This window comes from Eurosta solidaginis, chromosome 3, assembly GCF_040869045.1.
Source record: "Eurosta solidaginis isolate ZX-2024a chromosome 3, ASM4086904v1, whole genome shotgun sequence".
NCBI lineage: Eukaryota > Metazoa > Arthropoda > Insecta > Diptera > Tephritidae > Eurosta > Eurosta solidaginis.
In genome coordinates this window covers 87,824,106-87,850,240 of record NC_090321.1, presented here as the reverse complement: position 1 = coordinate 87,850,240, position 26,135 = coordinate 87,824,106, and the positions used below count along the sequence as shown (strand labels likewise).

The 26,135-nt window shown below is 35.9% G+C and overlaps 2 protein-coding genes across 10 annotated transcripts in view; both read right to left on the bottom strand.

Moving 5' to 3' along the window:
- Positions 1 to 22,535, bottom strand: part of Efhc1.2 (EF-hand domain containing 1.2) — a 71,239-nt gene extending 48,704 nt beyond the window's left edge. The window contains exon 1 of one of the 3 annotated variants that reach the window (XM_067772662.1): positions 22,420 to 22,535. The gene's annotated coding sequence lies outside the window, so the exon portion shown is untranslated. The remainder of the gene's footprint in view (positions 1 to 22,419) is intronic. The other 2 variants (XM_067772664.1, XM_067772663.1) reach the window with 2 other exon arrangements.
- The window catches only part of LOC137244111 (alpha-amylase 4N-like), a 29,306-nt gene extending 6,727 nt beyond the window's left edge, over positions 1 to 22,579 (bottom strand). The window contains exons 1-2 of one of the 7 annotated variants that reach the window (XM_067772669.1): positions 22,420 to 22,545; positions 996 to 1,260 (exon numbers count right to left, since the gene is read on the bottom strand). The gene's annotated coding sequence lies outside the window, so the exon portion shown is untranslated. Of the gene's footprint in view, positions 1 to 995; positions 1,261 to 22,419 lie in introns of all 7 variants that reach the window. The other 6 variants (XM_067772670.1, XM_067772672.1, XM_067772671.1 and 3 more) reach the window with 6 other exon arrangements.
- Between the last annotated feature and the right edge of the window lie 3,556 nt (positions 22,580 to 26,135).

Below are 26,135 nucleotides of genomic sequence, written 5' to 3'. Positions count from 1 at the left end.
GGCAAAAAACGGTGGTGAACGAGTTTCTACCGTCATGACGGCTGTTGTTGTTGTTGTAGCGATAAGGACACTCCCCGAAGGCCTTGTGGAGTGTTATCGATGTTGATGGTTCTTTGCCGGATGTAGATCCGGTACGTTCCGGTACCAAGCCTGACCATCTCGGGAACGATTTGTTATGACCACGTGCGACCTTCTGGGCCATACTGTCCTCCCACTCCCTAGATCCATGAGGAGTTCGGGCTCACCATAGCTTCGGCTGCTAATGAAACAGGAATCGCCACGGATGGGTGAGGTTGACAATTGGGTTTGGAGAAGTTATATATTGCGCTGGCAACCTGAAAAGGCTGCGCTACACAACCACTTCAATCTGGTATTTTAGTCGACTCTCACGACAGGCATACCTACCGCGGGTATATTCTAACCCGAAACCCGATGGGAATTTTCCCCACCTGAAGGCCTTAATATTTTATGCCCTGCCGCTATATTACGTTACGGTGAACTTCACCGTTTTCTTAGTTTCCACATCATTTCTTTTACAGTGCGCATTTTTGGCAACATACCCTACCGCTATATAGCGGCACCGCTTTCGAGGAAACCAAGTCTTAACTGAAGCAACTTGTTTCTAAATTTTTGATGGTGTTTTGCCCGGGACTTGAACCCAGGATCTTCGGAGTGGTAAGCGATGAACGTCGCCACCATACCATAGTGGCCTTGGTTTTCCGAATATGTTCATAATTTTAAGCAACGCGAATCATTAAAGTTGTTAGCAAGGCGAAGTCAGGCCCAAATCGGCGTAATGTAAAAAATGCGCTTTTCGTGAAGCTGCCTAAAACAAAATGTAACACTTGGGTATGTACTCACTGGTTCTTCCCGATATTACAGATGTTTTGTGCATTATACTCAACATTGTTGTAGATTTCTACAAAATGTGACTTGTGGAATAATAAGTTTACTTTACTTGTGTGTTAAATAAAAATAAGCCAATGTTTACTTACCTGCAAAAACATCAGATGCAACAAAATTACTAGTCTCTAGCTCAGTCAGTTCGATTACTGATTACATCTATCATATGAGCTCATTAACAATCTTCTTTCAGCGTGGTGGAAAAAACGAAATCAGTTTAAGACCACGTTTACACATGCACTAGTCTAAAACAATTCAATAATAGTTAATCTGCGCGTTTACACATATCCAATTTTCCTGTGTCTCTTTTATTTCGTGCTTCGACTTATAGATGAGATCCTACAGATGGTTCTTTGTCTATAAAAAAATATCGGCATTTCTACAATTTGTTTATTATAAACGAAAATCGAAGGGACAATTTGTATGGGAAATCAAGTTATTTAATTAACGATTAGAAGTTAAGAAGATAATCTCGTTACATGTAAAGTAGGTCTAAGGATGCGTTACAGTTGTTGAAAGTGTGGTATGTACCGAAGGTTTATAACATAAGAGGGAATCATGTAGTCGTAAAATAATATCACATCAAGTATACACATCTGCTATCCATCTGGAGACATTTGTTTTGTTGGCATTGTTGTTGAAGTACGCCCTCCGGTTTAGTATACACATCTACTCGTAGGAAACTGTCGTCAATATCTTAGTGACTCCCAACGTTGGTCGCATGATTGCCAATTATCTCGTTGCTCAATCGCTCAAATATTTGCTCGAGCATTTGAATAACTTGAGCAGCCAATAAAAATTTGCAATTCGCAAGGTCTTTTATTCGCCGTCCTATGCTTTAATCAAATTTTATGTTGTAGACCATGGAAACAACTTAATTTTTAAAATTTTACATTAATACGATACTCTTGTGAATTGACCCATAGAATTTATTGCTTTATCGTATTTTTTTAACAACCAAGGCGAATACAGTATCCGATGTTGTTATCCCGTGAGCGGATCGCTTCTTCTTCTTTATATTCCATACAACACCTTGGTACAACAATATGTCAATTAATCGAAATCAGTGATATTTTCCTTTTGACTTGACATTCTTCTACTAGGCGAGTCGGGTTGAACTCGCTTTGCCATCACCTTGTTTAGATTCGCTTTGCAAAACATTAAAAAAAAAAAACAAGTAAGGAAGGCTAAGTTCGGGTGTAACCGAACATTACATACTCAGCTGAGAGCTTTGGAGACAAAATAAGGGAAAATAACCATGTGAGAAAATGAACCTAGGCTAACCCTGGAATGTGTTTGTAACATGGGTATCAAATGGAAGGTATTAAAGAGTATTTTAGAAGGGAGTGGGCCATAGTTCTATAGGTGGACGCCTTTTCGAGATATCGCTTTAAAGGTGGACCAGGGGTGACCCTAGAATGTGTTTGTACGATATGGGTATCAAATTAAAGGTATTAATGAGAGGTTTAAAAGGGAGTGGCCTTATATAGTCGTATATGTGAAGGCGTTTTCGAGATATCGACCAAAATGTGGGGCAGGGTGACCCAGAACATCATCTGTCGGGTACCACTAATTTATTTATATGTAATACCACAAACAGTATTCCTGCCATGATTCCAAGGTCTTTCAATTTCGCCCTGCAGAACTTTTTCATTTTCTTCTACTTAATATGGCAGGTGTGACACCCATTTTACAAAGTTTTTTCCAAAGTTATATTTGGCGTCAAAAACCCAATCCAATCACCATGTTTCATACCTTTTTTCGTATTTGGCATAGAACTATGGCATTTTTTTCATTTTTCGAAATATTCGATATCGAAAAAGTGGGCGTGTCATAGTCGGATTTCGCCCATTTTTAATACCAAGATAAAGTGAGCTCAGATAAGTACGTGAACTAAGTTTAGTAAAGATATATCGATTTTTGCTCCAGTTATCGTTTTAACAGCCTAGCGGAAAGACGGACGGTAAACGGTGTATAAAAACTGGGCGTGGCTTCAACCGATTTGGTCCATTTTCAGTTATCGTCATAGAATCTATGCCTGTACCAAACTTCACAAGGATTGGTAAATTTTTGTTCGACTTATGGCATGAAAAGTATTCTAGACGAATTAAATGAAAAAGGGCGGTGCCACGCCCATTTTGAATTTTTCTTTTATTTTTGTATTTTGTTGCACCATATCATTACTGGAGTTGAATGTTGACATAATTTACTTATATTTTTAAAAAGTGGGCGTGCTCTGCATCCGATTTTGCTAATTTATTAAGCATACATATAGTAATAGGAGTAACATTCTTGTCAAATTTCATCATGATATCTTCAAAGACTGCCAAATTACAGCTTGCAAAACTTTTAAATTACCTTCTTTTAAAAGTAGGCGATGCCACGCCCATTTCCCAAAATTTCATTAATTTTCTATTCTGCGTCATAAGGACAACCCACCTACCATGTTTCATCGCTTTATCCGTCTTTCGTAATGAATTATCTCACTTTTTCGGTTTTTCGAAATTTTCGATATCGAAAAAGTAGGTATGGTTATCGTCCGATTTCGTTTTTTTTTAGCTTTTACTTCAAGCAGTAAACGTCTAGCGCTCGAATTTTATGCCCAAACATTCTCCAAGTAGAACTTAAGTGTACTCTGCCCAATCCAATCCGCGGAATCAGCCTGCTTAATATCGCGTATAAGGTTCTATCTAGCGTACTTGGCGAAAGACTGAAGCCTATAGTCAACAAACTGATTGGACCTTATCAGTGCGATTTCAGGTGAGTAAATCTACTATCGACCAAATCTTCACGATACGCCAGATCCTCGAGAATACTCAGGATAAGAAAACCGACACTCACCCGGTTTTCGTTAACTTCAAATCAGCATTTAACAGCGCTAAAAAATGCTACTTCTAGGCTGCCTTGTCTGAATTTAAGTTCCATGCAAAGTTTCAAATGACGTTGAGCAACTCCACTAACTCCGAGTTTACAATTACTGGTGTATGCTTGTAATATTGATAATATATAACGCGTTGTGAATTCTGCCTTCTCTGGGATATACATAAATAAGTCTTAAAATATTTCGACATCACACTGAATGAGAATAAATATTTGAATTGTTCATTAGCTCAATGGGATCGTTTGTTATTAAAAAGTCGTGATTTATTTTCTTCTTTAGCTGTACCTTAGATACATACAAAATTGAATTTAACATTTTTAAATGAATTTTATTTCGCTACTTTGTATTAAGTTATTCACAGTACTTAAAATTTGCTCCTATACTGTCAAAACTAAATCTGCGAAAACAAACCTGGATAGACTGGCAAATGAATTTCCCAAACGTGTTTTGAGAAATCGAAAACTGTATCCAAAATTCAACTATGGAACATGTATTTATATTTCTCACATTCAATTTTGCTCGGAAATAGGCCGAAGCCCAATCGAATCGAATGGCATACACCCGGAGCGAAAATAATTTTAGGCTGATGTTTCTTTAATAAAGTTACTACGCCTCGATTTCTGCCTACCATAACGCTAGCGTTATTTTTTTTTAGGCCCCTCAAATTTTTACCATCCAGCTGAAATGAATTCAGTGTTCTTACAATTGAATCTACACCAAACTGTTTATCTAGATTTTCAAAAATTTTGCAAAATTAAAAAAAAGCTTTAGTCTAAATTTCGATTTTTCAAGCTAAACGGAGAAAAAAAAGCTAAATCTGGCTTGAAAAAACCTTAAATGCCAACACTGATTATAACCGAATAACTTTTATCGCTACAGCGATGTTTGTTGTTGCTCTTTTTTTCGTAGTAATCCCTATATTTGAAATGCAAATAACAAATGACATGTTCATATTTTATTGTAAATGTGTAAAATTATGCCGAAAAGCGCATTAAATTTTGCAAAATAAATTTTTCAACTTCACTACTCAGATATGAGAAACTCTGTTCCAGATAAAGTTAGGTAGAAATAAATAAGACACAATTTTCTAAAAGCGTTCCGATGCTCCAGGTTTTTACATCCTTACAACCTTGTCTGCTGGTGCTTCTCGAAAGACAATTTATGGGCCATAAAGATACCTGAGAAGGCCTTTTAGTATAAAATGCGTCCAATGGTTGCAAAAACCTCTTTTTTTGAAAACATCTCAAGCTTCAACCCGTACATTTCAATACGTTTCGTATTATTAGTTTGACGGAACATAATGCGTTCTAAACAAATATTTTTATATTCTCATTATTTTACTATAGGTAGAACAAAAAAATGATTAATAAATGAATATATTTTTTTTTATTATTTTTTTATACATAATCCATCCCTCAAGAGCTGAGGTCTGTTTTACTGTTACTTTTTTAAACACCAACATGGATAAATGCCTCAAGTTATTGAAATATTGCTATTTAATTGCAGCTATTTAGTGAAAAGCTTATCAATGAAAATTCATCTCCCTTGCAGATGCCGTTCGGAGTCGGCATAAAACGTGTAGGTTCAGGGGAGCAAGACGCAAATTGGAAGAGAAGCCTAAAATTTCTTCGGAGGTTATCACACCTTGCATTTTCTTACTTTTTTTATTTAGTGAATTTCGATAAAATGAGGCTTGTGTAAAGGGGGTGTACGAAATTTTTGAGAAAAAAAAGCTTAGTAGCATTTTAAACAAAAAACAAATCGACAGATTTTTAACTTTTAAAGTAACAGTCAAAAATTCGAAAAGAATTTTAACTAAATTTACGGAAAATACCTTTTTTTTTTTTAGTATTTTTGGTCACATTTTCGAGAATACCTGTTTTCATTATAAGTAACCTTAGTTTTATGTAATAAACAATGTGCAACGCAACATACATTTTGTTGTCATATTTTTTTGTTTGCAGTCATATTAAAAAAAAATCGAATTTCGTGTGTTCTTGCTCATTTTGTGGTCCAACATATTCCATAGTATCGAGCGACATATAAATATGTACTACTGAGTGTTATTTATGCATTTTATCTTATTATATGTTTATGCTACTGAAGAAAAAAAAAATTTGTTTCATTGTGTTTGATATTTTATGAATTTCTTACTTCCTAAAATTTGCAGAAAATATATTTGACTCTGTCGATAACTTGCTCATAGAGCAGAGTTTTTACAGACGTGAGGCAACTACAAAACCTACTTCCAAATTCATGTAACGTAACAGTTATTGTTCAAATCTAAGTAACTTCGAAAGTGAAATATGTCAATTAAGGTATTCACTTTTGAAATACTTCATTCAAATTAATCGATATATCATACTCTAGGCATTATGAGACCTTTTATATCAACAGGCACGTATGAATATGTAACGTAACAGTCCTTGATTTGGGCCATAATTACATTAGTGTGACCGCAAGTTATATGGACAATTTTTTTTCGTTTTTTCAATTGGCAAACCCTTTAGATTTATTCTAAATTAGAAAAAAATTATATATAAAAAATATTAGATCATTTGCATAATTATTGGGCGTGCCTTGAGCCCGCAAAGTTTGATAAAAATGCTATTTTTCTCACTATGGCTCGCTTTAATTGTTCTTAACTTCAGTAATATTTAAAAACTTTATTCACAAATATTCTAGGGACATATCTGACGAACAATGTTGCTCTGTATTAGTTTTCTTTGACATTAATATTTCTCCAGAAAACACAAGTAAGGAAGGCTAAGATCGAGTGTAACCGAACATTACATACTCAGCTGAGAGCTTTGGAGACAAAATAAGGGAAAATCACCATTTAGGAAAATGAGCCTAGGATAACCCTGGAATGTGTTTGTATGACATGGGTATCAAATGGAAGGTTTTAAAGGAGCATTTTAAAAGGGAGTGGGCCATAGTTCTATAGGTGGACGCCATTTCGGGATATCGCCATAAAGGTGGACCAGGGGTGACTCTAGAATGTGTTTGTACGTTATGGGTATTGTAAGAGCAGCCTTATGATCTCACCCTGTTTCCCACTTGGTGCAACCATGTTGTCTATTGTGAATAGACAACAGGTGTTGAAACAAGTTGGAAACGGGGAGATCGAAAAAAGAAGAAAAGGCGGCCATCATGAAAAGAAGATAATTTTCGGCAGCAACGAGCGTAGACATCTTTTGGAGTGCAACCACCGATTTTAATAAAAGAAAATTGTACTTTTTATTCAAAATAACTAAAGTGTTTTTAATTCCCTTTAATTCGGGTCGGTAAGCGATTAGAAACCTGTAAAACAACCATTACGGGAATTGTGAAGAAGAAGGCACATATATGAGGCGGCGCCCTGCACGTCGATATCTGGCTGCCATCAATTTGCCGGTTTGGGGTAACACAGGAGTTCACATGGCGACCGTGATCAAGGTAGGTGGTGGTGTGGGAACATTTTTTCTCGAAGATATGAAAAGTGGCAGTGCGTGAAAAGGGAAAATTCTAATAAAATTAAACTAAAAAATGTAATTACAGCAGAGATAATACAATAATCGCTTAAATAATAGAAATATCTAAAAACTACAACTAAATATATCGGAAATAACCCTAACCTAAATACTTGGAGAAAAGAAAATTGTTTAATAAAAGAAACTAATACGACGATTAATTTAAACAGAGATAACACAAAATCTATGAAATAATAGAAAAATATAAGGGAAATCAGAGATAATCTAAGGTCGAAAAATAGAGACTTTACGGAATTGCATAACGGCATAAAAACCCACGCCACTATATAACGGCAGAGTATTCGTCATTTTTAATACACCACCACCACCAGCGAACGTCAGCAGCACCACCACCAGCGAACACCAGCAGCAGCAGCAGCGCCAAAACAGAAACGATATAATATAGAGACACTGCATAGACGAAAAATCGTGTGAGGAAAGCTTCACAAAATTCTAGTAGGTCACATTCACCACTTACCACAGGAGAATTTGTTAAACTACCACTGTCTGTATTTGTTATTTAATAATTATTTGTACACTTTTTATTCAGCTAATGTGTTCAGAATTTTAACTTTTACTCACTAAAACTCCAATCAGTGTATTTCTGTGCTTAAATTATGTTAAAAATTGTGTTAAAGTTTTTGGTGTGGTGAAAGTGACCTACTAGAATTTTGTTACGCTCCGCTGCTTTCCACCGAAGTTCGCGCATGCAATATCTTTATATTAAAAAGTTTTTTGGCCAAAACCAGCAGCGACGCAGGTAGCAGATGAAGCGGCAAACACATTAGTATATATTTATGTATTCACTACTTACACTTTAAAATTTTTTTGATTAAACGCGGTGCGTCCGCAAAACTTTAAACATTATATAAATTTGAATCAAAAAAAAAAAAAAAAAAAAAATTGCATCAAACAACTAATAATAAAATTTACAAACACAAAAAATTTTTTGACACAAAAATTGAAATTGGCGATACACAAGTAATGCAAATCTATATTTGGTAGAAATTTTTATAAGGTGTGTATGTATCTGCATATAAATCGTGGCTAAAAGAGAATATACTTAGTGCATTTTAAAATGACGTATGCATATACATTGACACGCTTTGTGAAAATTTAATTACTTTCCAACACATTCAATACTTTTAAAACACCTTAAAAATTTACTACAGTAAAAACTATTAAATTCGTAATATATCCTATACGTTGGAAATACAAAAAAAAAAAAAAAAACAAAAAAAGATATAACAAAATAAAATTTAATACAAAAAATTTTTTTTAATACAATAAAAAGAAACATTTTGCTGTGAAACGGTGCGGCCGACACATTAAATAATGAAAATGCAATACATTTTTTCATTTACTGAACATTTTGCTGTGAAACGGTGCGGCCGTCACGTTAAACAATGAATATATTTTTGATGAAAACGGTCCGTTCGTAAAAATTCTGAAATAATTAATGCTTTTTATTGCAACGGTGCGGCCGTCACGTAAAATTTAATGATTTTTTTTGTGCAACGGTGTGGCCGTCACGTTAAATAATATTGTAATAAATACTAAATTGCAATAAACATATCCCGTTTAAAAATAGTATCGTCTTGCGAAAATTGAAAAAATAGATCGGTCTTCCATTGTAGGCCATATATGGTAGCACACCCGATACAAAACAAAATTTCTCAAAGCCAAAACTTAATTGACGGTTCATCTGGAATACAATTCAATCCACTTTCAAGCAATTCTATCTCCAAATAACCCTAACAAATGTATGCTAAAATTCAATACACAGTTCAAGTAAAGCGGTTTCAAATTAGATTATAAAATCATTTTAAATTTCTTTTCAATTAAAATTGACATTCATAACACAAACTTGCCACTTTTATTAATTCAACTTAGGTGATAAAACCATTTCATATTCCCTTTCAATTCAAATTTGTTCACATTCATGTCTCAAATCTGCAGCAACAATTCAATTTAGGTTAATACAATTTAGGTTACAAAACCATTTCAAATCTCTCTTCCATTCAAATTTTTTCTTAGTCACAACTCAAACAATTTAAAGTTCTAAAACTTTTTTTTCATTCAAATTCGTTCATATTCAAACCTCAAACTTGCAACTTTTTCACAATTCGATTTAGATTATAAAATCATTTCAACCTTCTTTTTCATTCAAAAATCTTAATATCCAAGCATACAAAGCTGCAAGTGTAAGAGTCTCTCTTCTGCTAATGCCAAATTTCGAAACAAAATTCAAAGAATTGAGAAAATTTCTTTAAAATTAAAAAACGCGTTTTACATACAGGTCGTTGTTCTTTACCGACAAGGCAAGAGAAGTTAGATGAATATAAAAATTCTTTAATTGAGGCATATAATAACATTTTACTAGAAGTAAATGGTCATTTTGAAAACCGACCTAGGCCAGTTGCTGTGAATAAAAGTTTATCACGTTGTAGGGAAGAATTAATTAAATGTTTTACAAAACTCAATTGCACAGTTAAAGTACCAACGAACTACAGCGACTTAGTCCAAGATAACATTTTTATATCAAATACTGATCGGAAAGAAAAAGAATCCTTCGACGCATACAAAATCGATTTTTAGGAAGAATTCTCTGACTCAGCAAAGTCGGAAACACTCGACAGGCGTATCGGTGAACAAAGATGTTCTTTATTTCATACCGAAAATATTTCATTGCAAGAAAACTTCTGTGGTTTCGATAACCCAGTCGTTACATCAAACAATTCTTTAGGGCTTTTAACAACTTTCTCAAATTCCAACCAATCTCGTGCTAATTTTCTAGAACCAACAAAAACGGCTACACCAGGGCAAAAGAGACAATTTATTGGGTCGTGGTCGCCCTTATTTAGGGAAAACTATAACGGTGACCCCTTAGCGCTAGACTCCTTCATAGATAAAATTGAACTAGTAGAAGGCTGTATAGATCCAGATCTTATGCCAAATTTCATTTCACTCGTTAAATCGAAGCTCGAAGGGAAAGCAAGGGAAGCTATTCCGATAAATATAACATCTATTCAAGTAATTAAAGATGCGCTTAAAAGTCGAATAAAACCAGACAATCCAAAAGTCGTTGCAGGGAAAATAGCTTCACCAAAAGTTACGAACAATAATTTAACCGAGTTTGCTAAACGAGTAGAGGAATTATCTGATGCTTTAGAGAGGTCTCTAATTATCGAGGGAATATCAAAAGCCAAAGCGCACGAGATGGCAGTCGAACAGTCAGTAAATGTTTGTAGGCTAAATACGCGCTCAGACTTAGTCAAATCAATTCTCGCATCAACCTCCTTTAGTGACGCAAAAGACGTCGTAGCAAAAATTAAAGTCGAACAAAACAATCAGGCTACAGAAAGACAGGTATTAGCTTTTCGATCAAGGTTTAACAATCAAACCAACTTTCGCAATAACAATAGAGGCAATAACTACTACAACAACAATAATAGATACAACAACAATAGTAATTTCAACAGGTTCAATAACAATAATAATTTCAATAGGTACAACAACAATAATAACGGTAGATACAATAATAACAATCAAAATAGGCAAAACAACAACTATAGGCAAAACAACGACAATCCAAACAATAGTAACTCGCGTAACACTAGCAACAGTCAAAATAGGCTAGAAAACAGAACCAATACTAACGCCGGAAGTTCAAATACGCGAAATAATGCAAACATTCGCTCTTTAAACTTGGACGCCCCTCAGCAGCGAACACTGAGGGACGAGGAGATAAACGAATAAATATTAAAAATATTTTTTGTCTAAACCTAAATTACTCAGATTATATCGAAATTTATATAACCGGATCTAAAAAATTGTGTACATTTTTACTAGATACACAAGCTGATATTTCTCTGATTTCAAGCTTAAATAAGCAAATTCCAATTAATTCTGACGATATAGTTAATATCACAGGCGTTACACCAAATTCTGTTCCTACCATAGGTAAAATGAACATAGACCTAAATTTTTCTAATAATCTAGTCGAACATAGCTTACACGTGGTAAACGATGACTTCAATATCCCATCAGATGGTATACTGGGTAAAGACTTTCTTCATCATAACATATGTGTAATAAATTATATAAATAGTAGCATCGCATTCTGGGCAAATAAAGAAAAAGTCATTATGCCAATCCTACACGGAACAGAAAGAGATATGTGTATTATACCACCAAGATGCGAAGTTTTTCGAATTTTCGACTTAGGTCACTCAACAACTCCACTTTTCGTTGAATCTCAAGAAATACAAAAAGGCGTATTTACCGCAAGATGTACTACAAATTCCAATAATCCAATCATAAGATTAATCAATACCACAACTGAGGTACAATTCGTACACAAAAATTCTATTAAAGCAGAAAACTTATCTAATTATCACGTCTACGTAATCGACAAAACTAAGTCAGATGAGAAGCGAATTAACGAAATAACTTCGATCTTAAAAGATCAAATTCCAAAAGATGCACCATCTGAACTTTTAGATCTATGCATACAATATGCTGACATATTCGCGCTTGACAACGATAAGATGACGTTAAATAATTTTTATGAGCAGAAGTTGCGGTTAACTGACAACGAACCAGTATATATGAAGAATTATCGTCTACCCTATTCGAAGCGGGAAGAAATTACCAGACAAGTTACAAAATTATTAGAAAATGATTTAATAGAAGAAAGCTATTCTAACTACAACAGTCCTCTTATCCTATCTCTTAAAAAGAAAATAAATGGCAAAAAAGCATACCGAATATGTGTTGACTTTCGCGCAGTTAACAAGAAGCTAATAGCAGATAAATTTCCATTAGCACGAATCGATGATATTTTAGATAATCTTGGCAGAGCCAAATTTTTCTCAACCTTAGACCTTTTTTCTGGATTTCACCAAATACCATTACACGTAGATTCACGCGATGTAACCTCATTTTCTACTGATCGCGGAGCGTATCGATGGAAGGTATTCCCATTTGGGTTGAACATTGCACCAAATTCGTTTTCTAGGATGATGACCATCGCATTTTCAGGAATACCACCTAATGTATCTTTTCTTTATGTAGATGACATTATAGTCATCGGCTGTAGCGAATCCCATCACATTAAAAATTTGTCTAAAGTATTCAATACTTGTAGATCATTCAACCTTAAACTCAATCCAAGTAAATGTAATTTTCTAAGACCAGAAGTAACATTCCTAGGACACAAATGCTCAGCTGAAGGTCTGTCAACAGACGAATCTAAAATAGACGCAATTCGTAACTATACTAAGCCAACAGACAAGGACGCTGTAAGACGGTTTGTAGCTTTTGCCAACTACTACAGACGCTTTATTCCAAACTTTGCATCTCTGGCAGCACCTCTGAATAGACTGAATAGAAAAAGAGTAGAATTTAACTGGGACGAATCATGCGATAAAGCCTTTGATGCACTAAGAGCATCCCTAATGTCACCAAAGATATTACAATACCCGGATTTTTCCAAACAGTTTACCATTACAGTAGACGCTTCTAAGACGGGATGTGGAGCAATACTCAGCCAAGAACATCAAGGCAGCGATTTACCCATATGTTATGCGTCAAAATATTTTAATGAGGCAGAACAAAAAAAGCCATCATTGAGTTAGAACTATTAGCCATTTATTTTGCCAACAATTCAGACCCTACGTTTATGGAAATCACTTTATTGTAAAATCAGATCACAGGCCTTTAGTCTATTTATTCACTATGAAAGACCCATCTTCAAAACTTTCTAGAATTAGACTTGAGTTGGCAGAATACAATTTCACAATAGAGTACATATAGCGAAAATCAAATGTAGGAGCTGATGCACTTTCTCGTATAACCATTGGCGAAATAAAACAGTCAACCAAAAATATACTAACAGTTCAGACTAGGGCTATGAGTAAGGAAAAGGATAAATGTAGTTCTATCGAAAATATAGACTTATGTGAAAATATACAAACATTAAACGTTTATGATAAATTCACTCATAACTTTTCAAAAAAAATTCCTCGTATTAGATCAGAAATATTTCATGATAAAAACAATAAACAATTTTTAAGAATATGCGCGCATATAAAGCATAAAAGAACAATTTTACTTGATTTTGAATTTTCTAACGAAATAAAGAATTTCGATACTTTACTTTCGAGGCTAGAAAAATAAGCCGGAAAACTTAATATTAAGGAAATAAAATGGCCAAAAAACGATTTAATTTTCAAATACATTACAATTACAAATTTTAAAGAAAGAGGAAATAAGCTTTTACAACTTTTAAAAATTATTTTAATGGATCCAAATTATTAGTAATATATCACAATGATCCCATCACTGGAGGTCACTGTGGAACGAAAAAATTATACGCCAAATTACGAAACAAATTTTACTGGAAAAACATGACAAAAGACATAGCTAGTTATGTTAGGAAATGCGAAAAATGTCTTCTGAATAAAGTCAAAATAGGAAATAAAGAAGAACTCGTTCTAACTCCTACTCCTAATAAACATTTTGACATTGTCGTAATTGATACCATAGGCCCATTGCCAGAATCGAGATATGGTAATAAGTTCGCTTACCATAATCTGCGATCTGACAAAATACTTAGTTACAATATCAATAACTGATAAAAGTGCAAAAACCATCGCGTCAGCACTATTCGAAGGCTTTATTTTAATATACGGGGCTATGAAATCCATTAAATCAGATTTAGACACTGAATTCAAAAATGAAATTTTTGCAAATTTAACCAGTCTATTAAATATTCATCACAACTTTTCTACACCATATCATCATGAAACCGTAGGAACTGTCGAAAGAAACCATAGAGTTTTTAACGAGTACCTACGTGCGTACTTAGATGATTCCTTTGATGATTGGGATACATATTTGAGATATTTTACGTTTTGGCATAACACAACGCCAAATACGGTATTCGATAATAAACTTACTCCTTTCTAACTAATTTCTGGTAAAAAGGCCATTGTGCCATCTGAGCTGAAGGACGAAAGAATTGAACCAATTTATAGTATCGAAAATTATTTAAAAGAAGTAAAGTACCGAATGCAAAAATCCACGCCTTGGCTAAAGAGTTAGTAGAAAAACACAAAGTAAGAAATAAAGATGCATATGACAAAAATGCACAAACAATAGTAGTAAACATAAACGATATGGTTTAAGTTCAAAAAGAACCACGGGAAAAACATAAAAACATATATCAGGGTCCATATTTAGCAACAAATATAGACGGTGTAAATGTAACCATTTTTGATAATGAAAACAAAAAATACAAAACGGTACATAAAAACCACATAAGAGGAGTACCTAGATAAATAAAATCGGATGTACCCAATTTCATTTTGAGATAGTCAAAAATTTTTTTTTTATTTCATTTCGCTAATAAAGCAAATTTAAATCAAAATTTATCACACTTTAAAACCACACTTAATTTAAGTAAAAGCAAATTTAAATAAAAATATGTCAAACGATGAAAACAATACGTATTGTAAGTAAAATAAACAAATAGAAAATGTATGTATAAGTTACTATACAAAACCGATGTAAATGAAATTTTGAAGTACAAAGAAAACAAACAAAAATGTATAAAAACTATTAATATTCATATATGTAAATATGTAGGCTTAAAGCACAGATAAATGTAATTAATTAAATAAAATAAGCAATTACAGAAAAAAGAGAATAATAAATAAACTATTAATATTCATATATGTAAATATGTAGGCTTACAATAAATGAAAAACTAGGCATAACACATATAAGTACAAATAAATGTAATTAATTAGATTAACTAGAGTAACTTAACTATATCTGCCACAAAAGTCCAATTTTTTTTCTCAATTTGTTAAATTTGCTATTCGGAGGGTATTTGAAACCCATACCACCAAAAAAAGTTGAAGCCGACAAACTTGATCAACTTGTCGACTTCAACCTTTTTTTCGAAAAGGGGGATGGTGTAACAGCAGCCTTATGATCTCACCCTGTTTCCCACTTGGTGCAACCCTGTTGTCTATTGTGAATAGACAACAGGTGTTGAAACAAGTCGGAAACGGGGAGGTCGAAAAAAGAAGAAAAGGCGGCCATCATGAAAAGAAGATAATTTTCGGCAGCAACGAGCGTAGACATCTTTTGGAGTGCAACCACCGATTTTAACAAAAGAAAATTGTACTTTTTATTCAAAATAACTAAAGTGTTTTTAATTCCCTTTAATTCGGGTCGATAAGCGATTAGAAACCTGTAAAACAACCATTACGGGAATTGTGAAGAAGAAGGCACATATATGGAGGCGGCGCCCTCCACGTCGATATCTGGCTGCCATCAATTTGCCGGCTTGGGGTAACACAAGAGTTCACAGTATCAAATTAAAGGTATAAATGAGGTTTCTAAAAGGGAGTGGCCCCGAGTTGTATATGTGAAAGCGTTTTCGAGATATCGACCAAAATGTGGACCAGGGTGACCCAGAGCATCATCTGTCGGGTACCGCTAATTACTTATATATGTAATACCACGATACTGTTCCTGCCAAATTTCCAAGGGCTTTTGATTTCACCCTGCATAACTTTTTCATGATCTTCTACTTAATATGGTAGGTGTCACACCCATTTTACAAAGTTTTTTCTAAAGTAATATTTTGCTTCAATAAACCAACCACCGTGGTGTGATGGTAGCGTGCTCCGCCTACCACACCGTATGCCCTGGGTTCGCACCCCGGACAAAGCAACATCAAAATTTTAGAAATAAGGTTTTTAAATTAGAAGAAAATTTTTCTAAGCGGGGTCGCCCCTCGGCAGTGTTTGGCAAGCGCTCCGGGTGTATTTCTGCCATGAAAAGCTCTCAGTGAAAACTCATCTGCCTTGGAGATGCCGTTCGGAGTCGGTATAAAACATGTAGGTCCCGTCCGGCCAATTTGTAGGGAAAATCAATAGAAGCACGACGCAAATTGGAAGAGAAGCTCGGTCTTAGATCTCTTCGGAGGTTATCGCGTCTTACATTTTAAACCAATTACTATGTTTCATATTTGATATAGAATTATGACAATTTTTCATTTTTCGTAATTTTCGATATCGAAAAAGGGGACGTAGTTATAGTCCGATTTCGGCCATTTTTTATACCAAGATAAAGTGAGTTCAGATAAATACGTGAACTAAGTTTAGTAAAGATATATCGATTTTTGCTCAAGTTATCATGTTAACGGCCAAGCGGAAGGACAGGCGGTCGACTGTGAATAAAAACTGGGTGTGGCTTCAACCTATTTCGCCCATTTTCACAGAAAACAGTTATCGTCATAGAATCTATGCCCCAACCAAATTTCACAAGGATTGGTAAATTTTTGTTCGACTTATGGCGCTATGAGAACAACACCTACCTTGGCACTGAATGTCATGCTGAATATACATCCAGTAGATATTGCGGGAAAGGCAGCCGCGGCCCGGTCGTTGGTCAGTCTTCGTGATATGGGTTATATGCTTTCTGATTTCGGACACTCTAGCCTTCTTACTAGTTTCGACTTTATCCCGGACAGGACGGACTATTGCATGCCGGTGGCCGCTCCCTATACAACCTTCACCCCAGTCATTCCCCCGAGGGAGGAGTGGAGAAGAGGAATTATCTGGGGCATGGGACCGGTTAACTTGTTCACGGATGGGTCGAAGTTGGTCGGAAAGGTTGGCGGGGGGTCTTTTGTCAAGAGCTAAATGTAAGCCGCAAGTTTAAGTTGGCTGATCACTGCAGTGTATTCCAAGCGGAAGTTGCTGCGATTAAGGATGCGGTGGATGAAATGCTATCCAGCGCTACTACGGTTAGGGAATTTAACATCTACTCTGATAGCCAAGCGGCTATAAAGGCCTTGAGCTCAACTACAGTGCGATCGAGGGTGGTCTGGGAGTGCCTGACCTCACTTGCGATTGCATCGAATTATTTTACAATTAAGATTATCTGGGTCCCGGGCCATAGTGATATTCCGGGTAACTTTCAAGCGGATCTCTTAGCCCGAATCGGTACAACTGAACCGGATGAAGATGGATGTAGGGATTTCGGGTTTCCGCTAGCCACCTGTGGATTGCTCTTCCATAGCTGGGCCTCGAGTCAGCTCAGCAAACGTTGGGCGGACACTACGTCTTGTAGGATATCAAGATCTTTCTGGCCGAAAGTGGATGGCAGGAGGTCTGCTGAAATAATTGGGTTCACTAAGGCTCACCTATCAATGGTCATTGGGGTTTTGACAGGGCACTGTCCCATGGGTATCCATGCGGTACGTCTCAATATATTGGAAACTCCATCCTGCTGCAGCTGTATGGAGGATGATGAGGTGGAATCACCAAATCACTTTATGCTTGACTGCCCAGCTTTTGCCAGAACTAGGCGAAAGTATTTCGGTCGTGACTCACTTGGATCTCCCGAGGAGCTATCCAAGGTTGAGATCGGGATCATTCGGAACTTTATCGTTGCTACCCAACGATTCTCTAAGTAGTTATATCTACGTCACCGTTAGTTTAGTTTATTATATGTGGTATCACAACGGACCGTCATGTTGTCCAAGTGAGCTTCCTCTATCAGGGAAGCTACCACCCAACCTAACCTAACCTATGGCATTAAAAGTATTCTAGACGAATTAAATGAAAAAGGGTGGAGCCACGCCCATTTTGAAATTTTCTTTTATTTTTGTATTTTGTTGCAAACAAAACTGGGACAACCCAAAGAGGTTGCTAATGTAGAGGAACTGGAGTAGTCGAATGAATTCCTAACAAGGACGCTTATGACTGCGTATAACAAAGCTTGCCCTCTAAGAAGATTCAGAGGAAAAGCAAAGCCGCCATGGTGGAGCAATGAGCTGAGTCTTCCAAGAAAAAAGAAATGTTTAAGCTCGCAAAGACCGCGGAAAGCGAAGCGTGTCGGGACGAGTACAGGGATCTACTGAGGATCTACAAGCGTGAAATTACCAGGGCGAAGAGAAACTCATGGAAAAGTTTCTGTACGGACATAGAGTGCTCCAGCGAAACAGCACGGTTGAAAAAAGTCCTAGCAAAGGGAAACATAGTCCAGGGACTAATAAAGAAAGAGAACGGGGAATGGTCACGTAATAGTGAGGAATCCCTTGAGGTGCTTCTCGACACACATTTCCCATCGGGAGACGGTTTAGAGGAGCCAGCAGACATCACTCACACTTCGATCACGGAGCTAGTAGTGCCGGGCTTGGTGATCGATACCAAGATTGCCCACTCGATCTGAAGACGTTTTCTAAGTTTAAATCGCCGGGCCCAGATGGTATATTCCCGGCCATGCTACAAGTCTCAAGTAGGGCGGTCGTGGAATGGCTTAAAATAATATTCGATGGGTGCATACGACTGAATCATGTACCGCACTCTTGGAGAACAGCTCGTGTAGCTTTTCTACCAAAGGCGGAGAAGATCGGTCACGTGTATCCCAAAGACTATAGACCCATTAGCTTAACATAATTTCTGCTCAAAACCTTTGAGAGGCTGATAGATGTGTACATAAAGTCCAACTTGGATGAAAAGCTGCTCTCCACAACACAGCACGCGTACACCAAAGGCAAGTCGGTAGACACCGCATTGCATAGGGTGGTAATAACCATAGAGAAATCCCTGGAATATAAGGAGTATGCTCTAGGAGTCTTCTTGGACATTGCCGGGGACCCGTAAAACTTACGGCTTACGCAAATGACGTTGCAATTGTCATAAGTGGAAAGTGCCTTCCAACGATTAGTTCTTTGATGGATCGGGCGCTTCGCGATATTCATACCTGGGCATCTAATGTCGGATTGAAAGTCAATGCGGAGAAGACGGATATGGTCTTGTTTACAAAGAGGTACAAGGTCCCAAATTGGACCAGGCCTAAGTTAGGAGGGGTGACCTTACAGGAGAAACCTTGCACAAAATATTTAGGAATCATCCTAGACAGTAAGCTGTCATGGAAGCTCAACGTGGAGGAGAGGGTCAAGAAGGCCTCCACGGCACTCTATGCAAGTAAAAGAATGCTGGGGTGTACGTGGGGCCTATCGCCCTCTCTTTCTCATTGGGTTTTTACAGCGATTGTAAGCCCTATTCTATACTATGGAGTTCTTGTTTGGTGGAAAGCCACACAAAAAACAACATACCTCAAAAAATTAGAGGGGGTATGCAGACTATCGATGCTTAGCATTACGGGAGCCCTGAAAACAACCCCGACGGCTGCACTGTATGCCATTTTGCACATCCCACCTGTAGACCTGGTAGCAAAGAACAAAGCGTTAACGACCGCAACCGGGCTTGGTGCTTCAGGGCAGCTTGAGCGCCGACCATATGGCCATAGTAGTATAGCGTCATCAATCACAAGACGAACAGACTACATGATTCCCTATCTGCGCTTCGAGGGAGATCTTAAGGCCACAATAGAGGTGGACGGTTGGCGCAAGGGTGCGCAAATGGCGGACGAGGCGATACATGTGTACACCGATGGTTCCAAAGTAGTGGAAGGAGTAGGGTCTGCGGTATACTGCGCTGATCCGGAAATAAGCAGATCCTACAGGCTGCCGGATTACTGTAGCGTTTTCCAAGCGGAAATATTAGCCGTAACCAAAGCAGTAGAAACCCTGGAAGAGAATAGCTTAAGCTGCAACCGTGTTAACTTTTATATTGACAGTCAAGCAGCAATTAAGGCAATAATCTCGCATAGCACAGCATCTAAATGCGTGTTAGAGTGTAAGCAGTCTGGAGAGAATCGGGACAGGAAGAAGCATACATCTATATTGGGTCCCAGGGCATATGGGAATAGATGGGAATGAAAAAGCGGAAGAACTAGCTAAAAAGGGCGCATCCCTTGAAGCTTGCTCCGTAGATGTCCCAATTAGATTGGGCGAGATTAAGCGAAGTCGAGAGGTGCACATGATCGACCAAGCGGGAAAGGCGTGGGTTCAAGCGCGGGGCTGTAAAGTGTCGAAGATTATGTGTAGCTCTTACAACCTTAGACTAACACAGTTGCTCCTATCATTAAAAAGAGACGACTGTAGACTCATGACGGGTATTCTGACTGGACACCTGCTGGCGTCACATGCCTTTAAACTAGGCTTGGTCAGTGATAGCAGATGTAGGAAGTGCGGGTTGGAGGAGGAAACGATCGAGCACGTTCTGTGCTCGTGCCCTGCACTTGCCAGGCTAAGAATCCAGCTATTAGGAGTGATACAGCTGTCAGATCTAGAAGCAGCAAGTGGCTTAAGTCCTAGGAAGCTTCTAGTATTTGCCAAGAGGACGGAGTTATTTTATAACTTATGTCCTTGTTTTTTATAGGGTTTTTCAGTTTTGTCGTTAAAACAAACTTCTGGTAACACTACGGACTCAATCAGTCTATGTGAGGTCCTCACGGACCTACCTACCTACTTTGAATCAAAAAGTTGACAGACTGCCAATCATAACTTCATGCGGGCGTACGGAGCAACTACTTGAAGTGCCCGCTGAAGTGCTGTTTGTAGAGCTATATTTGAATGGGGACTTCAAGATCATATAAAAGCCTTAGTGTTAGACAGAACTGCCGTAAATACAGCCGTTTTAATGGAACCTGTACGACTATTGAACACAGTGTTCAAAAGCAGCTTCTTTGGCTACCTTGCCGTCACCACATTTTGGAAGTCGTATTAAAAAGTGCCTTTGAAATTAAGATGAGCAAAACCGAAAGCACAAATGTAAAAATATTTGAGCAATTTAAAAATACATGGGGAAATATTCACCAAAATAATTATCAGTCTGGAATGGAAGATAATGATGTCAAAAAATATTTAACAGTAGATAAAGATAAAATAATTGAATTTGTGAACGATGCGATGAATACTAAACAGCCAGGAGATGATTACAGGGAGTTTCTTGAGCTAACACTAATATCTCTTGGCGAGATTCCACGTATTCGCGATGCAGTTTTTCGCGCCCCTGGGACTGTCCACCACGCGAGATGGATGGCAAAAGCTATATACTGCTTAAAAATATTTTTATTTCGACGTGAATTTGATTTGGCAGTAAAAGATAGGAAAGCTTTACGTAATATATGTACTTTTATTTTTTCAAGATATGTTGAGATCTGGTTCGCTGCCCCTTCTGCTGCACAACCACCATACAAAGATTTCCAGCTTTTGAAAAAAACTGGATTCTTTTAAAAAAATTGATGCTGATATATCTCAAGTTGCATTACACAAATTTAAAAACCACTTATGGTACTTGAGTCCTGAATGTGTAGCTTTAGAATTTTTTGATAAAAGTGTTTCTGTTGAGTCAAAAAAGAGATGGTGAAGGCATTGAGTCGTGAGATTTTAGATGAGGACGTAAAACGCGTCTCAATTTAAAATTTAAATGTAATGCAAGCTATTGGAGGCGGAATGGATCAGTTAATTTCTTCTGAGACAAACAATTTTTTTCTTCGCTTTAAAATCAATACAGCATTTTTGAAAAATTATCGAAGTTGATGGCCTGCCGATAGTAATTTTAAAACTGCTCTTCAAATTGTTAATGACATTCACGTGGCAAGCGATACAGCTGAACGAGCGGTGAAATTGATGCAAGACTACATACACTCCAATGCTCACAAAAGATGAGGAACAAAAAACAATATATGTATATTGCAAGTAGACAAAAACTATCAAACACAATTTCCTATGAGCACGAAGGAGATTTTATTACACAACTTTTTATAATTACACAATTTAATAAAAAAAATATTCATCAGACAAAGAATGCGAAGATATCTGAAAATTTCGTTGTTATTTTTTAATTTGGTTTTTTCTGGATTAAATATTAATGCTAAAGAAAAAATACAGAGCAACATTGTTCATCAGATATGTCCCTAGAATATTTGTGAATAAAGTTTTTCTATAAAATAAATATTATTGAAATTAAGAACAATTAAAGCGAGCCATAGTGAGAAAGAGAGTATTTTTAGCTAACTTTGTGGGATCAAGGCACGCCCAATAATTATGAAACCGATCTAAAATTTTTTATATATTTTTTTTTTCTAACTTGGAATAAATCTAAGGGGTTTGCAAAATGAAAATACGAAAAACAAATAACGGTACCACTAATATTACATATAGGACACACAAATATGAATACTTACCTGATGACCAAGAAAATTAAAAATTATTGCGGTTTATTTTTATGTTTAATTACCTACTTTATCATACGCTTTATGCGAACTTATTTTGCCACTAAAAACAATAAATGATATGTGTGTAGCCATCAATAGGGCACAACTGATTTTAAATTGGCGTTTGTACTCATTATTGACATGAATTTGTACACACAAACAACAGAAGAAAATGTAAAAAAATTATGTAGACATACATACACACAAATTAGGGATGTTGCGAATATTCTGTATTAATATTCGATTTCACATTTAATAAACGTTAACTTGGTAAATTTTTCAATTTCGATATTTTTTTAAGAATTTCTCTTTCATTTATGAGTTGTAACTACTTCATAATTTTACAGAATATATGGTATGTAAAATAAAAATGGCGGCCACCGTGGTGTGATGGCAGCGTGCTCCGCCTACCACACCGAATGCCCTGGGTTCACACCCCGGACAAAGCAACATCAAAATTTTAGAAATAAGGTTTTTCAATTAGAAGAAAATTTGTCTAAGCGGGGTCGACCCTCAGCAGTGTTTGGCAAGCACTCCGAATGTATTTCTGCCATGCATTGCCACTGCTGCTCACTATTATATCAATATTATTTATACGTACATTAATTAGCGACAGGCCATATTGTTTTATACAAATGTTTTTGTTTTTGATATCAGAGATAAATAATTCTATGAAGTTATATGACCTTGGCTCGCTAATTAAAATTCATAAAATAAATAAATTTATCGATCCGGATACTGTACATATTAATTTCAGAACTATCTTGAAGCAAATTTTGAAAGAGCATCTTGTAATTTGGCACTTGTATATATTCGAACTTCGGGTTATAATAATTTTCTTATTCATCCGGAAGTTTTTTAGTTAATTTGAATGAAGATGAAGAGGGGTGAAATTGAAAGTTTCTAGAACCAATGTTTTAAAATTCTATAAAAGACAAGAAGCTACTTGATGGTTCAATTTGATTTAAACATAGCACATTTGATGAGTTGTGAAAACTCATCTGGCTTGCAGATGCCGTTCGGAGTCGGCATAAAACAAGTAGGTCACGTCCCGCCAATTTGTATGAAAACTATAAAGGAGCATGAGGCAAATTGGAGGAGAAGCTCGGCCTAAAATCTCTTTGGAGGTTATCGCGCCTTACATTTATAAATCTTTTTTATAAAGCAGCAGAAAAGGGCTATGAGATTTATTATAAAAAAAAACGTTATGACATAGCTGTTAGAGATATGGTCGCTTCTCTAAATGGGCTGAGTGTACAACAACAGCTCTTCTTTTATACTATGAAGTTTATTAAAAATGTAATTTAAACCAATTTACCAAATTAATTGAAAAAAAAACATTAAATATGTAAGAAATTTGCATTCCGTAAACACTCGATACGAAAATGACTTCACGCTGCCTGCGTACAAAACAAGAGAAGATAACTGTAATTTAGGTATATTATAAAGGTTTAAAATGTTATAACGAGCTTCCTCCCGATCTCAAATCCTATACCTTAAATGAATTCAAGGAAAAGTTGTTTATCTACTGCAAACCTGTACCAATTTAGTGCCTTGCAGGGTATCACACAGGGTGCCTTCGATCCAAGCAGGTCCTTATGCAGCACTTCACGGCACGAAAGTTGCAGAAGGTCATACTTAAACAAATCACTTCTACAATACAGTGAATCGCCCTTCAGATATTGCCTTCGCGTTTCACATGCATAGACGTCCAGCACTATAGAATGGAAATTGACCTATCTGCACAGCTATGACAGGTTGTCTGAAAAATTTTCTACCTACTATTCCACAAATAAAAAAAAATATTTTTTAAATGAAAAAAAAAAAAAAAACAATCGCACCTTGAATCCTTTATTATATAGGCCGATAAAAATAAAAACAATTGTTAATAAACCAAAACCACATGGATGTCGATAAAAGTAATTTACAATAAGCAAAAATCCAATATTATCAGTTATTTGCAACAGATGGCGCAACGCTGATTAGATATAGTTGGTAGTTGGTAAAGGGGAATAGAAGTAGCAATTTATCAGTCAAAACATTTTTTGCTCTTTGTGACTGAATCACGCCAGAACGGCTCTAGAGAATTTGATGAAATTTAAAGAAAATAGTGTACTCGTTGAAAATTTTTCTAAAATGGAAAGGGGGAGGTCCCGACCCCTTCGAACAATTAGGTTTTTACACGTCATAACTTTAACTATACTGACCTTCACCAATATTACAAACTCAAGAGGTGAAATAAGTCGATGGCTTACGAAGTGAGATATCCAGGAGCATTTCTGGATGGTTTTCGGCATCCGTCCGGAATATTTCGTGGCGTTTTCTGGATAATTTCGGGATCATAACTTTATCTACTTTACATTTACTCTATTACAAAAAAAAAAAAAAAAAAATACATTATACAGAAATAATTTTTAAAGAGATAACTTGATAAGCAGGCTAACGTGAATAGCCCATATATTTGATTTTCTCCTTGCGGACGGGGCAGCGGGTAAAGGCTAGTATACATATAAGTAGCGAAGTTGAAAGCTTTTGAGCCCCCTAAGCCTTAGGAATAAACAATTATAAGAGTATGTATACTATACATTGTATAGATAGGTTTTATAAAAAATTCAGAAAAGTTATGTATAGCGCTAAGGTATCAAATTAAGTATGACATCACTACTATGAGACTCTCTTGACACGCAAATCCAAATGCGTTTGCTTTGCTTTGTTGTGCTGAGAACAGTTAATGTAAACAAAATGAGCACTTACACTTGATCTCATGAGCGGATGGTACAACGCCACCTTATCACTCAGATCAAATGCGATGAAGAGTGTGTACAAAGTACGTCAACATAATGAAATGGAACAAAAGGAAATTAAAAAAAAAAAATAAATAAAAGAAAAGAAGGAAAGGAAAAAAAGTAAACTAACATAAAAAACTAAGTATGTATAAAATAAAATAAAATAAAGTAAAATAAAATAAAATAAAATAATTTAAAATAAAATAAAAAAATAAAATAAAAGAAAATAGAAAAAAAAAATAAATTTAAATAAAATAAAATATGATGACATAAAACAAGATAAAATAAAATAAAATAAAATAAAATAAAATAAAATAAAATAAAATAAAAGAAAATAAATAAAATAAAACAAAACAAAATAAAATAAAATAAATTAAACAAAACAAAACAAATTTAATTAAACGAAATTATCTAAATTTAAATAATTTAAATTTCATAAAGGCTTAACAAAATAAAGCAAAACAATGAAATAAAATGAAGTCAAATCAAATAGAATTAAAAAAGATGAGTCACTGCTTAGATTATTGTTGTTCATTTGCTTAGCATCAAACTAAAGATGTGAGTATCACTTAGTGTCACCAATATTTGTCACACTGATCGTCCCGATCAGACAAATCTCCTGATCTAACCGCCGCTAGTATCTCCAAATGTACCACTCTTCTATTTCGTGGTTTCCCAATGGTTTGTATGCGGTAGATGGTATGACTGATCTTCTTCACAACTTTGTGCGGGCCTTCCCAACTGCACCGAAATTTGGATGGAATACCTATCCGCCGGTGAGGGTTGTATAACAGTACCAAATCTCCCTCCAAGTAACCTTCCGAATTATTGTTCTTGTCGTACCTGTGTTTCATCTTACTACTCATTACCCTGGGCCGTTTCCTCGCACTCTGTTCTTTG